The sequence below is a fragment of the Psammomys obesus genome, unplaced genomic scaffold, assembly GCF_907164565.1.
Source record: "Psammomys obesus unplaced genomic scaffold, mPsaObe1.curated_primary_1811, whole genome shotgun sequence".
Lineage (NCBI taxonomy): Eukaryota > Metazoa > Chordata > Mammalia > Rodentia > Muridae > Psammomys > Psammomys obesus.
The window spans coordinates 53,503,003-53,520,172 of record NW_026587216.1 but is presented as its reverse complement, the minus strand read 5'-3'; the positions used below and the strand labels follow the sequence as shown (position 1 = coordinate 53,520,172).

At 38.1% G+C, this 17,170-nt stretch overlaps 1 pseudogene; it reads right to left on the bottom strand.

Annotated features, from left to right (window-relative positions):
• Positions 1-11,733: 11,733 nt before the first annotated feature.
• LOC129673719 (NADH dehydrogenase [ubiquinone] 1 alpha subcomplex subunit 10, mitochondrial-like) lies at positions 11,734-13,306 on the bottom strand (annotated as a pseudogene).
• Positions 13,307-17,170: the final 3,864 nt, after the last annotated feature.

Here is a 17,170-nt window from a genome sequence, read left to right as displayed (position 1 = left end):
AAATAGATCCATATTTATCACCCTGCACAAAACTAAAGTCCAAGTGGATCAAAGACCTCAACATAAAACCAGACACTCTAAATCGGTTAGAAGAAAAAGTAGGGAAATACCCAGAACTCATTGGCACAGGAAACAACTTCCTGAACAGAACACCAGCACAGGCTCTAAGAGCAACAATTAATAAATGGAACCTCATGAAACTGAAAAGCTTCTGTAAAGCAAAATGTACTGTTGTCAGAACAAAACGACAGCCTACACACTGGGAAAGGATCTTCACCAACCCTATATCTGACAGAGGGCTGATATCCAGAATATATAAAGAACTAAAGAAGTTAAAAAGCAATAAATCAAGTAATCCAATGAACATTTCTTTAAGTGCTTCCCCACCATTTGAGATTCCTCTGTTGAGAATTCCCTGTTTAGCTCTGTATCCCATTTTTAATTGGATTATTTTGTTTGTTGGTGTTTAATTTCTTGAATTTTTAAAATATATTCTGGATATTAGCCCCTTGTCAGATGTAGGGTTGGTGAAGATCTTTTCCCAATCTGTAGACTATTGTTTCATTCTATTGATAGTGTCCTTTGCTTTCAGAAACTTTGTAGTTTCATGAGGTCCCATTTATTAATTGTACATCTCAGAGCCTGAGCTGTTGGTGTTCTGTTCAGGAAGTTGTTTCCTATGCCAATGAATTTAAGGCTCTTATCTGCTTTCTCTTCTAGCAGGTTCAGTGTTTCTGATTTTATGTTTAGGTCTTTGATCCATTTGGACTTTAGTTTTGTGCAGGTTGATAAAGATGGATCAATTTGCATTTTTCTACATGTGGACATCCAGTTAGACCAGCACCATTTGTTGAAGATTGTCTCCTTTATCAAAAATCAGGTATGCATAGGTGTGTCTGGGTCTTCAGTTTGATTCCATTGATCAGCCATTTTATTTCTATGCCAGTACCATGCAGTATTGTTGTTGTTGTTTAACTATTGCTCTGTAGTATAGTGTGAAGTCACAATTACCTCCAGAAGTTCTATTATTGTATTGTTTTAGCATTTCTGGGTCTTTTGTTTTTCCATATAAATTTTAGGATTGCTTTTTCAAGTTCTGTGAAAAATTGTGTTGGTATTTTGAAGGCAATCACATTGAATCTGTGGATTGCCTTTGATAAGATGGCCATTTTTACTATGTTAATCCTACTGATTCATGAGCATGGGAGATCTTTCCATCTTCTGGATCTTCTTCAATTCACTTCTTCAGAGACTTGAAGTTCTTGTCATACAGGTTAGTGTTACCACTAGATTATTTTATTTGTGGCTGTTGTGAAGGGTGCAGTTTCCCTAATATCTGTCTCAGCCTGGTTGTCATTTTTATACAGAAGGGATACTTATTTGTTAAATTAATCTTGTATGCAGATACTTTGATGAAGGAGTTTATCAGCTGCAGGAGTTCTCTGGTGGAATTTCTGGGGTTGCTTATGCATACTATCGTATTACCTGTGAATAGTGATACTTTAATGTCTTCCTTTCCAATTTGTATCCCTTTGATCTACTTTTGTTTTTTTATTGCTCTAGCTAGAACATCTAGTACATTATTGAAGAGAAATGGAGAGACTGGGCAACCTTGTCTTGTCTCTAACTTTAGTGAGATGGCTTTTAGTTTCTCTCTGTTTAGTTTGATGTTGGCTATTGGCTGCTGTATATAGTCTTCATTATGTGTAGGTATGTGCTTGTATCCCTGATCTCCCTTGCATGTTTTATCATGCAGGGGAGTTAGATTTTGTCAAATGTTTTTTCTGCATCTAATGAGATGATCATGTAATTTTTTGTTTCAGTTTATTTATATGGTGGATTACACTGATGGATTTTTGTATGTTGAACCACCCCTACATCCCTGGGGTGCAGCCAAGTGCATCAGTACTTGATAATGATGGATGATGTATTTGATGTGTTCTTGCATTTGGTTTTCAAGAATCTTACTGAGTATTTTTATATCAATGTTCATAAGGGAGATTGGTCTTAAATTTTCTTTGTTGAGTCTTTATGTGGTTTAGGTATCAGAGTGACTGTGGCTTCATAGACTGAGTTTGGTAGTGTTCCTTCAGTTTCTATTTTGTGGAACAGTTTGAGGAGTGTTGGTGTTAGATCTTCTTGAAAGTCTGGTAGAACTGCACACTAAAAGCATCTGGCCCTGGACTTTTTATGGTTGGGAGAATTTTGATGGTTGCTTCAATTTCCTTAGGGGTTATATGGATGTTTAAATATTTAACCTGCTCTTGATTTAGCTTTGGTAGGTAAAATCTATGAAAAAAAATAATCCGTTTCCTTTAGATTTTCTAATTTTGTAGAATACAGGCTTTTGAAATAAAACCTAGTGATTATTTGGATTTCTTCAGTGTCTGTGTTATGTCCCCTTTTCATTTCTGATTTTGTTAATTTGGGTATTGTTTTTCTGTCTTTTAGTTAGTTTGGTTAGAGGTTTGTCTTTCTTGCTGAAATTCTCAAAGAACCAACTCTTGGTTTCATTGATTCTTTGTATTGCTTTCTTTGTTTCTAATTTATTGATTTCAGCCCTGAGATTATTTCCTCCTGTCTACTCCTCTTAGATGTGTTTACTTCTTTTTTTCTAAAGCTTTCAGGTGATCTGTTAAGTTACTAACATAGGATCTCTCCAATTTCTTTATGAAGGCACTTAGTGCTAAAAACTTTCCCCTTATCACTGCCTGCATGTTTTCCCATGAGTTTGGGTTGTACCCTCATTTTCACAAGTTTTTATTTTGTTTCTTTATTTCTTCCCTCACCAAGTGATCATTGAGCAGGCATTTGTTCAGTTTCCCTGAGGGTGTAGGCTTTTTGTTGTTTCTGTTGTTGGTGAGTTCTGGCTTTAATCTATGGTGACCTGATAAAGAACATTATGGTTAATTCAATTTTTCATGTATCCATTGAGGTTTGCTTTGTGACTGACTATATAGTCAGTTTTGGAGAAGGTTCTGTGTGGTGCTGAGCAAAAAGGTATATATTTTTTTTGTGTTTTGGTGAAAAGTTCTGTAGAAATCTATTAGGTCTGTTTGATTCATGACGTCTGTTAACTTCACTACTTTTCTGTCTGGATAATCCATCCAGAGAGTGGGGTGTTGCAATTTCCCACTAGTAATGTGTTGGGATCAGTGTGGGTTTAAGCTTTAACAATATTTCTTTTACGAATGTAGGTGTCCTTGTATTTGGGACATAGATGTTCGGGATTGTGATGGTCTCTTGGTGAATTTTTCCTTTGATAAGAATGAAATGTCCTTCCCTATCTCTTTTAATTAATTTTGGTTGAAGGCCTATTTTATTAGATATTGGGATGGCTACTCCAGCTTGCTTCTTGAGTCTATTTCCATGAAAAACCCTTTTACAGCCCTTTACTCTAAGGTAGTGTCTATCTTTGTTGCTGAAGTGTGTTTCCTGAATGCAACAGAATGTTGGATCCTGTTTCTGCAACCACTTTGTTAGTCTGTGTCTTTTTATTGGAAAGTTGAGTCCACTGATGATAGATATTAATGACCAACGATTGTTAGTTCCTATCATTGCAGTTGGTGGTGATAGTGTGTTTGTGTGCTTGCTTTATTTTGGCTTTGCTGTTGTGAATTTATGTATATCCTTTGTTTTCTTGGCTGTAGTTGACCTCATTAGTTTGGTGTTTTCCTTCAGTATCTTCTGTAGAGCTGGGTTGGTGCATAGATATTATTTAAATTTGATTTTTGTCTAAATGTACCACAATTTCTGTATCCATTCCTCCATTGAGGGACATCTGGGTTGTTTCCAGCTTCTGGCTATTATGAATAGGGCTGTTACAAACATGGTTGAGCAAATATCCTTGTTGTATAGTTGAGCATATTTTGGATATATGCCTAGGAGTGGTATAGCTGGATCTTGAGGTAATACTATTCCTAATTTTCTGAAAAAGCACCAGATTGATTTCCAAAGTGGTTGTACAAATTTACATTCCCACCAGCAATGGAGGAGGGTTCCCCTTTCTCCACATCCTCTCCAGCAAGTGTTTCCACTTGAGCTTTTGATCTTAGCCATTCTGATGGATGCAAGGTGAAATCTCAGGGGTTGTTTTGATTTGCATCTCCCTGATGACTAAGCACATTTCTGTCAGTGTTTCTCTGCCATTCAATCTTCCTCTATTCAGAATTCTCTGTTTAGTTCTGTAGCCCATTTTTAAAAAGATTTATTTATTTTATTATGCATACAATGTTCTGCCTTCATGTACACCTGAATGTCAGAAGAAGGCACCAGATTTCATTATAGATGGTTGTAAGCCACCACATGGTTGCTGGCAATTGAACTCAGAACCTCTGGAAGAGCAAGCAGTGCTCTTAACCGCTGAACCATCTTTCCATCCCCCATAGCCCATTTTTTTAATTGGATTACTTGGTTTGTTGGTGTTTAACTTCTTAAGTTCTTTATATATTCTGGATATTAGCCCTCTGTCAGACATAGGGTTGGTGAGATCCTTTTCCATTCTAGGCTGTTGTTTTGTTCTGATGACAGTGTCCTTTGCTTTACATAAGCTTTTCAGTATCATGAGGTCCTATTTATTGATTGTTGATCTTAGAGCCTATTTTAATAGCCTCAGCTATAAAAAAAAAGGAAATCATGAAATTTGCAGACAAATTTTGGGAACTAGAAAATATCATCTTGAGTGAGGTAACCAAGAAGCAGAAAGATGCACATGGTATATACTCACTCATAAGTGGATATTAGCCATATAATATAGGATAAACATACTAAAATCTATACTCCTAAAGAAGCTAAACAACAACGAAGACCATAGGGAACAAACATTTGGAAGGATAAATGTGATAGCCATTGGAAGCAGTAGAAGACAGGGAACAGGACAGGAGCCTACCACAGGGGGCCTCTGAAAGACTCTACTGATGGAGGTATTGAAGCAGAAGCTGAGACTCATAGCCAAACTTTGGGCAGAGTGCAGGTAATCTTATGAAAGAAGAGGAGATAGAAAGACTTGGAAGGGACAGGAGTTCCAAAAGGAGGCCAACAGAGCCATAAAAATTGAACCCTGGGAGCCCTGAAGAAAATGATACCTCAACCAAGGACAATGCATGGAGAGGACCTAAAACCCCTGCTCAGATGTAGCCCATAGACTCAGTCTCCAAGTGGGTTCCCTAATAAGGGGAGCAGGGGCTGTCTCTGGCATGAACTCAGTGGCAGGCTCTCTCATCACCTCCACGTTGGGGGTGCAGCCTTGCCAGGCCACAGATGAAGACAATGCAACCAGTCCTGATGAAACCCGATAGGCTAGGGTCAGAGAGAAGGGGAGGAAGACCTCCCCTATCAGTGGTCTAGGGGAGGGGCATGGGGGAGAATAGGGAGGGAGGGTGGAATTGGGAGGAGATGAGGAAGGGGGCCACAGCTGGGATACAAATTAAATAAATTATACTAAATGATAATAATAAAAAATAAAAAATAAACAATTTGGTTTTGTCACGGAATATCTTTTCTATGGTGCTTGAAAGTTTTGCTGGGAATAGTAGTCTGGGTTGGCATCTGTGGTCTCTTAGTGTGTTTGACATCTGCCTAGGCCCTTCTGGCTTTCATAGTCTCTGTTGAGAAGTCAGGTGTGTTTCCGATAAGTCTACCTGGACCTTTTCCCTTGTCACTTTTTAAATATTTTTACTTTGTTCTGTAGACATAGTGTTTTGATTTTTGCGTGGCAGGAGAAATTTATTTTCTGGAGACCTGGTGTTTAAATCTCACTTTATCTAGGAAATAGAGATAATAGAGTACTTATTTCAGAAGGCGATTTTAGGGATTAAGATGACAGGCATTCCTAAAAGACTCAGAACGTTGCTTAAGTACTAGTAAACAGCCTCAGAAAACACCCCTGTGCCCAGCATTTTTGGTTCTGTTTCTCTCCTTGTGGAGCTCCTGTCCTCTCCAGGTCTTACTATTTCCTGCTTCTTTCTTAAGATTCCCTGCACTCTGCCCAAAGTTTGGCTATAGGTCTCAGCACCTGCTTTGATACCCTGCAGGGTAGAGCCTTTCAGAGGCCCTCTGTGGTAGGCTCCTGTCATGTTCTTTGTTTTCCCGTCTTCTGATGGCCATCCTCTTTTTCTTTCTGAATGAGGATTGAACATGTTACCCAGAGTCTTCCTTCTTGATTAGTTTCTTTAGGTGTACAGATTTTAGTATGTTACTCCAACCAAGGACCACTCGTGGAGATAACCTAGAACTCCTGCACAGATGTAGCCCATGGCAGTTCGGTGTCCAGGTGGGTTCCCCAGTAAGCCTGTTCTTTGATCACCTCCCCCTGAGGGGGGTTCAGCCTTGCCAGGCCACAGAGGAAGGCAATGCAGCCACTCCTGATGAGACCAGATAGACTGGGATCAGAAGAAGGAGAAGGAAGACTTCCCCTATCAGTGGACTCAGGGAGGGGTATGGGTGGAGCAGAGGGAGGGAGGGTGGCATTGGGAGAGGAGGGGGGAGGGAGCTACAGGTGGGATAAAAAGGGAATAATCTGTAATAAATAAATAAAATAAAGAGAAATACTAATAAACACTACAGTGTTCTCAAATCTCAGTGCTCAGTTCTTTAATTCTCATGATATACAATCATTTTTATAGTTGATAAAACTAGCTTATATTACATTTCCAATTCTTGCTTGCAAAATATTCATGTTCACATGCATAGGTAATCTCTGCCAAATTTTATGCTATTCTATATTACATGGACACATAAACCATGTTTGGGTTGAAAATTGCAGGAGATATTTCATTATTTCCATAAATTCCATCATCCGAAGCAGTGACGCTCTGGACAGTAAGGAAATATTTCAAAATAAAAGGTGCATGAATTTATAAGAAATGCGGGCCTATGCTATAAAAAGTTGTAGTACCTATTATTATAAAAGTATAAATATATTCAGCTAACAGTTCAGCAAGAGATGAGTGTTTAATACTTGCCAATATATATTTTTTACACAAGCCTTTACCAATGAATCTTTAATGTGATGAACCAATCAGAAATATTTACGCAAATAGTTTATTTATCTCATTTTATTCTTTGTTCAATATCTTAATGATTGCTTGATCTTTTCAGGTGAGCAACGTTCTCCCAAAATAATTTAAAACATTTTTTCTTGTATCAGTTTTTTTTTCCCCTTTGGGGCCTATGTTTGAAGGATGTTAGTATACACAATTGAAACAAACATTTGTGCCAGTACAAACAGGTGTTAAAAGTGACATATATGTGTCTAAGAGAAATGCAGTAGGAAATATTTTAAATGTCTTAAAACTCATACTTTCTCATCTACCAAATGATCAAAATTGAAATAGTAGTAAAGACTAGAAGTATAATTATTATCTCATTGATTAGTTGGTGCTTCACTTTAGGCTTTGAAAAAGTTAGTTTATGAATTATTTCACTAGACAACTTACTTTTTGCAATAAAACTAAAATGATCTAGTTAGCATAATTATTTACATTAAACAAGAAAGTCTATCTTCACAGAGGAAGAGTACAGCTTGTAGTCTGATTTGAATAAACAAGGAATGCAAAATGCTAATGACCATTAGGCAGCAAGATGTTCTATCTTAATTAGGACTTGTTTAGAATTGTATTACTATTACCGCCAAGTCAAAGAAGTTAAAAACAAAACCTGGGTAGGAAACAACAGACTAAAGTACAGATACCACCAAATTCCAACTTGATGAATCAATAAATTTTATTGTTATTACTTACTGGAATGGGTAAGTAATTTTTAATTTTAATATTTTGGTAAGGGGATTTTAAAGAAAAAGAAATGACTTTGAGGCAGCTATTGAAGAGTTTAAGTTAGCCTGGGTATAACTCCATTTTGAACTAAAGAGCCATCTTGACTGGGAGCTGAATTCAGGTACCAGGAAATACCACAAAATGTGCACTTGGCAGTAAACAAAGTTAACTCTCCTAGCAACAGCCTCCAGGAAATATCACAGAATAAACAATTTATAGGAAATAGATACAATCTTCCTGGCAATAATCAATGAGAATCGGTTGGGAATCAGCTGGGAAAATTCTCCCCAATGTTTCAGATATAGTTTAGAAGAATAGCAATTGTGATCATCTTAAATAATTGTGATTATGTGCCTCAGAGAAGGTCACCTCGACCCTATAATTTTTACCTAATCCTGTAACGTCAAGGCATGTGCCCTTCCTGGTTGTTGTCATGGAAACATGTGCCCCTCTGCTTGCTGTCATGGAAATCTCCTGCTCACAGACTTCAAAAACCTTGCTCACTCAGAGCTCGAGGTCTCACTCTACTGCTGCGTCAGTGAGACTTGGGTCCCGAGTTCGATAATAAAGCTCTCCTGCTATTGCATGGTGGTCTTTGAGGGTTCCATGAAACTGGCATTACACTATGCCACCAAAGCTCACCTCTCACCTCCGTGTAGGTAACTTTTTACAAAAGCTAGAAACCTGGAGCTCACCACATAGCCTACAGGTGCTCAACAGGGTGGAGAGTGTTCTTTCCAGGACACAGTTGGTCTGAGGCTCTTCTAGCTTGGGTAACCTCTGCTTCCTTCAGGAAATTCACCTGGTCTTTGTGTCTGACAGGTGACTCAGCTGGTCTGAGTCTCTCCTAGGAACCTCAACTTGCCCAGAGTTTGTAGACAGCTTGCCTTGTCTAAGAGTGATTCTCAGACGTCTTTACAGCCTGTATACTCTTGGAGAGGGAGAAGCCCAGTGAATCTGCTTCACAGCTTTCCTGGTTTTAATTTTGAGTTTATTAATTCCTGAACAGTAGAATGAGGGTTTTCACCTCTTCTTAAAGCAACTTGTTTCAACTCCTGTAGTCATTGTGTGTCTTAAGAAGCTTCCCTCCATGTTTTGCTTCTTATATTTCTAATATCTTATAACAGGACTATATTTAAATAAAGTAGTGACAAATGTTTCTTGTTTTGGCTATAAATGAAGGAAATAAATAAGGATTTAATTTATAGTTAAACAGAACTGAAAATGTAACAGATCTTATTTCTCCTTTGAATAACTTAAAAGTATGTAAGCTAATTTTACTTTAATATCCACAGTTAAATAGTATACCCAACATATATCAAAGCAATACTCTGTAGCATGTGAATTTCATTACTGCTATGTTTGAGATAAAAATCCTACTTTCTCGACTTCCTGGATAGTCTGTCCTCTATTATGTAATATTATATAACAAACCTATAATCTAGAAACAAGAAAATGGAAGAATGAGGAAGATAATTAAATTTACAGCTATAAATAGCTGGAGAAACAAGATGTGTGAATTATTAATTGTGAATTAGATGCTTAAAAACCACCATCCTATCTAAACAGTTGCAACTCTCAAAACCAAATGACTTGGCAATCTATTGCAATGTATTTCTGTAATCTCAGGATAATTATAATGGTAGAATAAATGTACAGAAATATTTACAATTTTTACAATGCCAGTATTTTATTCATTGAATTATCATAATTTTTATTACCTTATATTAACATTTATATAATAAGCTGTGATTTAATGAGCTATAATGTATTTTAATTCATGATTACTGTTTAAGTTCAATACCAGCTGTCTTAATATCAATCAAGCCAAAGTAGATATGAATTCATGATTAATAATCATCATACTGAATTTACTAGTATAGAAACTGAATTGCTAAGTTATTTGGGAAAAAGATCATAGCAATGTAGTTGCTTTTTGATACCTTTGAAATACTTTATGAGACAAATTGTACAGTATATCACAACCAAAAAAAATTCTAGTCATGGTGTATATTTAAGAGTTTCTCCAAATACATCTCTATTTGGGAGGGGCTGGAAAGAGGAGCAAAAGTTTAAAGTGATCTTCAGATACACAGTGAATTCAAAAACCATGCTGAGCTATAAGAGGCATACCTCAAAAAAAAATAAACAAACCAACCCAAAAACATTTCTTAAAACCGTGGATGAATATTTGTTTATACTATGTTGAGAAAAGCTTTTGTATAAATTTGAAAAGGGCACTCTTGAAGAAAACTAATCACTCATCTGGACTGAGGAGGAGTTGGCTCTGCAGTCAAAAGTGCTCACTAGAAATGTAGAGAAGCAGTGTTCTGTCACCAGCACCCACAATGAGCAGCTTACAGTAACCCTTAATGGCAGCTACAAGGATTGCCTAATGCCTCTGACCTCCACAAGAATGTGTACTCACATGTACGTACCCCACACAAACACACACATGCACATACAGTAAATTAAAAATAAAATAAAATTAATTGCTTATCAAACACATTTAGTTCTTAGTATCTCCACAAGGCAGCACTCAGTTTTTGTCAATAATGACAACTTTTTATCCATCTTTTATTTTGAACAATTGTTTAAGTCTCCTGGTTTAATGAATTCTTAAGGACTAAATGAAGTTTGAGTAAAAAGAGAAATAGTTAACTTCTATTATTATACTTAATCATATTTTTAAATATTGTACAAATGCTGTAAAATGATTATCACTATTGTCATCATTGTTATTGTTTCGTGGAGAGATTTACACAAATACAGCTGCCTTCAATGTGTATATTCATGAGGGGATCATAACTACAGTATAATAAACATTCCAAATCCCAGCATTTTTAACAGTGTATGCTTTTTATTCACACTACAGTTTGGAACCTGCTAGCTTAAATCTCCTTTTCCCATATAACTTCAATAAGGCAGGACCTGTACACGTGGTTCTATCATTCTTCATTTGGTTTTTATTTGGCTAGCAAACATCAAGCTAAGCTGGAGGGAATGTTGTCCATCACTCGGGAGCAGTCGGGTTCAGCCAAAGAAGTGGCATCTATTGCTCCTGTGGATTAGGGTACCATACACTCATGTGGCCTCTTAGATGTAAGGTATTTTCTCTTTAAGGAATCACCCATTAATCTGGTTTACCAACCTTCTAAAACATAGAAATGTGTACTTTTTCAATATACCAATTTAGTAGCTCTAGATAAGTGTGCATACTGTCAGTACAATGCCAAGATGTGATTCAAAGAGTAGTGATTCAGAATCCCAAACTGTATTCTCACTGAGATTAGATACTTTCTATGCAAATATTATCCAGTTCCCTGAGTTACTAAATGACTAGAATGCAGCTGTATTGCATGGATTGCCATTTAGTCTGTTCAATCTGGTGTTGAAGTGTTTTTGCATGCAAGAATCCAGGGAGACCTCTCAAACAAGTTGGGCGAAGAACAGTTTCATGCAACAGACAGCAAAGGAAGTTAAACTGATAAACTCACAATATGCTGATTACCCCCCCGCCCCCAGGCCCAGGGCAGCTTCTCAAGGAAACTAGAATTTAGTTGTGTGTGTGCCAGAATTCCCCTCCCCTCCCCCTTTTTTAGGGTCTTCTGAGCCAGCTTTATTTCCTGAAGTTGAGAGGATCCAGGAAACAGCCCAGGGACACCGGCTTCTAGTGAGAGCTGGTCTTTCAGAGGAGACCAATTTTGTTTTTCTTTTTGTTTTTTTCCCCAGATGATTCCAAAATAAAACTAGAAGTTTCCAGAACCTTTTCAATGGAATTTGATTCTTTCAACTCTGACTAGGCACAGGGCAGAGTGTTTTCGTTAGACAATTTCTTCTGGTAATTTCTTGATTATTTGCCCGCCCCCCCCCCCCATTGTCTTGTAATGCTGAGGAGTTTATAGAGTTGGGCAGAGCAGACATCTTCATGGCTATGACACAGCTAGGCAGAGGGGACTAGTCACTTCAGCCGGATCTACTTCTCACCCACCTCGGCATTGTAACCCAGTGGTGTACCTGCGGCCTGGCAGCTCTTTCTGAAGCTGTCATAGATCCGGCTACCCTGGTGAGCTCCAATAGTGAATTCCAGGGGATAGCAGGGATGGACTTGTAATTCAGCATGTCCAACTCATCTTGAACCAACATCATAGTTTGTGAAAGGTATGATCAGTCTGTTTAAGCCAAGGCCCTTTGTTGTAGTTAAGATAGTCAATGTCCTCTACCACCTTGGTTGAGTCTTCAGCTTCTCAGGCTCTGTACACCAAAACCCCACACACCTCGCTCAACTTTGGGAGGAAGGTTTTCTTGTAGAGATCCTCAAAGTCCTGAAGATAAGTGGAGGCGACCTTCATTTCATGTGGATCTCCTTTCTTCTGGATCTGGCTCCGTATCTCCGGCACTGGCACATGATATAAATGATGGCATGGCGTGGCACGTACTCTGGGAGAGCGATCCGCTTAATTTCACAGTGCTTTTTCGGATGAAGCCCTGGTTGTACATTGCCTTGAGGAAGACAAAGATACTGTAGATGGAGCGCTCCAAGACCACAGCTTCTTCAGGTATTGCAGGGCTTCTGAGTGCTGTAGGAGGCGGCTGGCATACAGCCAGGACTACAGCCGGTAGCTGTTGCGGTCCTTGGTTTTGGGATCATCATAAAATTTCTCTAAGCTACAGCTGCCACTAAATTCCCCGTCGAGGGCCTTTATACCACTTGTGGTGCTGCTTGAGTACAGTATCCCTGCTTCTGGAAAGTGTTTCATGCCCAGTTTCTCTGCAGCTTTCTCTGCGAGCTTGTTTTGCCCAGAGCATATGTTCCCATCTGCTGTTATCACTCACCTGTACTAAATCAGTTTTTTTTTGTTTTTTTTTTTCTTTTCTTAAATTTTATTTTTACATTAATTACAATTTATTCACTTTGTATCCTGGATGTAGCCCCCTCCCACATTCCCTCCTATTCCCACCCCCCTCCCTCATCACCTTCCATGCTCTTATCCAAGTCCACTGATAGGAGAGGTCCTCCTCCCCTTCCTTTTCAACCTAGCCTATCAGATATCATCAGAACTGGCTGCATTGTACTCCTCTGTGGCCTGGTAAGGCTGCTCCCCACTCAGGGGGAGATGCTCAAAGAGCCAGCTACTGAGTTCATGTTGGAGACAGCCTCTGTTCCATTTACTAGGAAACCCACTAGGATACTGAGCTGCCCTGGGCTACATCTGAGGGGGGAGGTTCTAAGATATCTCCATGCATGGTCCTTGGTTGGAGTATCAGTCTCTGGAAACACCCCTGGGCCCAGATTTTTGGTTCCATTGCTCTCCTTGTGGAGCTCCTGTCCCTTCCAGGTCTTTCTATGTCCCCTTTATTTTCTAAGGTTCTGATCACTCTGCCCTTGAAGTTGTCTTATCACTAAGAATGAAAGCCAAATGCCCATACCTCAGCTTAATGCACACTGATATGAATTTGTCCGCTGTGCTGGGCTCAGTCAGCGAGGCTGTTCGAGGACACCAAGGGACAAGTCTTAGCATTCTCAAGGCCATAGGCTCAAAAACTAAAAGGGATGTGAGCACTGAATTTTTTCATTTTTTTCTATAATTTTTGTTTTACAATTTATTCATTTTATATCCCTATTGTAGACTACTCCCTCATCTCCTCTCGGTCCACCTCCCTCCCTCTTCCCACCTATCCTAGGCCAGATGGCCCCTAGCTATGGGCCCAGAGGTAAGTGATCAAAGAGCAGGCATCTGAGTTCACAACAGAGGCAGCCCTTGCTCCCCTTACTGGGGTACCCACATGGAGACTGAGCTGTCAATCAGCTACTGAACAGGAGGTCTACAAGTCTTCCATCACTGATTTCTTATTAGGGTCTCTCAGAATGTAGGATAAAATGAACTGCCACTAAATTAAATAACTAGACACAATGTCATTTGCCATTATTTATAAAAACTGCACATTTCCCTCATAGAAAGCATCTAGCATGACTTTCAAACTTTCTAGTAATTATGCATTGTGAAATGTCATGGTGATTTATTATACATCTTTTGAAGAACTTTCTCTTTGAAAGATCTATCATTTCTTTAAGTACCACAATTATAAAAACTCTAAATATAATCACATATTATTCTAAGATATTAATTAAATTAAAAGCAGTCAATAAGCACTTAATTAATTAGGCAGCTCTTTCTGTGCTCAGCACTGCTGTGCTCAATCTACACTTAGGAAAAAAAGTGTAATAATGTTATGATGCCATATATTTGAGAAGTTATAATCCACTGTTTTATTGCAGAACCTATCAGGTAAAAAGGCCAAAGTTTTATCAGAACTTATCTGATAAAAAGACCAAAAACAAGAAAGAGAAAATGGTGACAGGCATTTAATGAAGAGACTATTTGGAAAGAGTTTAGAGTCCTCAAATAAACAACAAATTAAAAGATAATACAGAATGACAAGGCTAGGAACACTGAGGACATTTCCTGCTTCTAAACTGGAGGAGCAAGAGGAGATGATTATTGAATGTAAAGTGAATAGTAGTATAGAAAGTTCACCTAAAAGAGCTTAGGTTTTTTTTTTGTTTGTTTGTTTGTTTGTTTTTGGAACACATAGTTAACTTTCAGTGTTCCAGGGAAGGAACCATTTTAATATTTTTAATATAATTTTTCATTTATTACAGTTTACAAACTTCATATCCCAACTGTAGCCCCGCCCTCATCCCCTCCCAATCCCACCTTTCCTTCCTCCCTCATCTACTCCCATGCCCCTTCCTCAGTCCACTGATAGGGGAGGAACTCTTCCCCTTCAATCTGACCCTAGTCTATCAGGTCTCATCAGGACTCTCTTTCATAGTCTTCCTCTGTGGCCTGGTAAGGCTGTTCCCACCTCAGGGGGAGCTGATCAAAGAGCCAGCCACTGAGTTCATGTCAGAGACAGCCCCTATTCCCCTTACTAGGGAACCCACTTGGACACTGAGCTGCCATGGGCTACATCTGCGCAGGGGCTACATCCATGCATGGTCCTTGGTTGGAGTATCAGTCTCAGAAAAGACCTCTAGACCCAGATTTTCTGGTTTTGTTGTTCTCCTTGTGGAGCTCCAGACCCTTCCAGGTCTTTCTATCTCCCTCTTCTTTCATAAGATTCCCTGCACTCTGCCCAAAGTTTAGCTATGGGTCTTAGCATCTGCTTTAATACCCTGCTGGGTAGAGTCTTTCAGAGGCCCTCTGTGGTAGGCTCCTGTCTTGTTCCTTGTTTTCACCTTCTTCCAATGTCTATCCTGTTTGCCTTTCTGAATGAAGATTGAGCACTTACCCAGGGTTCTCTTTCTTGCTTAGCTTCTTTAGGTGTACAGATTTTAGAATGATTATCCTATATTATATGTCTAAAAGCCACTTATAAGTGAGTATATATCATGTGTGTCTTCCTGCTTCTGGGATACCTCACTCAGGATGATCTTTCCTAGTTCCCACCATTTGCCTGCAGATTTCATGATTTACTTGTTTTTAATTGCTGAGTAGTATTCCATTGTGTAAATGTACAGTTTCTGTATCCATTCCTCAATTGAGGGACATCTGGGTTGTTTCCAGATTCTGACTTAATATTTACCAATAAAGCTGCTATGAACATGCTTGAGCAAATGTCCTTGATGTGTACTTGAGCATCTTTTGGATATATGTCTAGGAGTGATATAGCTGGACCTTGAGGAATCACTATTCCTAATTGTCTGAGAAAGGGCCAGATTGATTTCTAAAATGACTGCTTTAATTAATTGATCCTTTCTGGAAAATTAGCATTCTAAAATATGACTATTTGTAGTGAAACTTTGTGTCAAAAATTTCAGGATTAGAAAGGTCAACATAAATTTTAATACAAGCCAGGCGTTTTGTATACATTTGTTAGCCAAAAATGTGTGAGCCCGGAGCAAGAGGAACACGAGTTCAAGGCTACCCAGGCCTATGCAAAGAAGTCAGCTCCTTGACAAAAAAGCTTCAGTATAGAAACACTGTTAATGTGAATACATACAGTAAAACTCTATGATGTAATTTATGCCTTAATCTCATTCTGTTTTTATCCTCTCATTTCTTGCTATAACCTCTTAAGGGCCAAAGCTTCCCCAGTGCTTGCAGACAGTGACCCTGTTGGTACTATCTTTTTCAGCCTCTGGAAATGACAGGATAGAGAATTTTGAGAGGTTTGGGTTGAAAGGGAAAAAAGGTCACCCACTCAAAAGAGCAGTGTGCACCATGGTTATCCACAGCGCTGAAGTAGAGGCTTCAGTCTGAGTTTTTTTAGTAATTGGTGTACAGCCTCAAGGAAAATGTTTATTTCCCTAATATCTAGTTATTCTGTTCATGAGAGTAGGTACCCTTAACTATTATTATCAACTATTAACTATCTTGTGAATAATATAAGAAAACAATGATAGAACACACACACACATAACATCTACACATTTATCACAATCAGACATTTAATTAGTGGCACTGTTTTCACAATGATGTGACATCACTAGTGGAGCATCCAGGAATAAGTACCCAAAATACTACCCATCCTACCTACAACCTCCTTAAGCCAATCCAGCAGTCATTGTTATGGTTTCGACAGTAACTACTAGGTGCTTAGTTCTAATATAAATAAATTATATTTTCATATCCAAATTCAAACCCATTCTTAGGAATGTTTAAACAAGACCCATGCATAACATTTATCTAAATTATTATTGTATGTATTGAAATACATTTTAAAAAATTTACATCATAGAGAAAACATACGAATTAGGAAATACCATGTGGAAATTATTTAAGAAACAAATTTTAAATATTTTATTTTTATTTAGGAACATATGTATATGCATATATTTATAGGTTATATGTGTATGGGCATGTATCATATATGTATGGGTGTTCAGCGCAGTCAGAAGAGAATATCTGATCCCCTGAAGCTGGATTTTCAGTTGGTTGTAAGCCACGGGATGCATACTGAAAACCTAACTTGTGTCTTCTATAAAAAGCACGAAGTACTTCTTAGCTCTAATCCAAGTTCCTAGATGCAAGGAACAATTTTTATTGCATATTACTTTATACAGCAACACATAAAGTTTGTTCTATTTAATACACTCTATGAATACGCTAATATATCCATTTATTTACTCTTTAAATATATATTGAAAAAAAAAAAAAAAAAAAAAAAAAAAAAAAAGATAAATATATATTGAATGCCTACTATAAAGAAAGAGATTGATAGTTTCAATGTAAACTGATAAAAAAAGTGTCTTTAATCAGGGAAAAACACATGTACATTAAAAAATGCAAAGATGATTGTGAAACTGTATTAACCCCCCAACACTCTATTTGTACAAATGACAAAGTCACCTCCGGTGAGAAATTTTCATAAAAGAGATAGGAGTAAAGCTT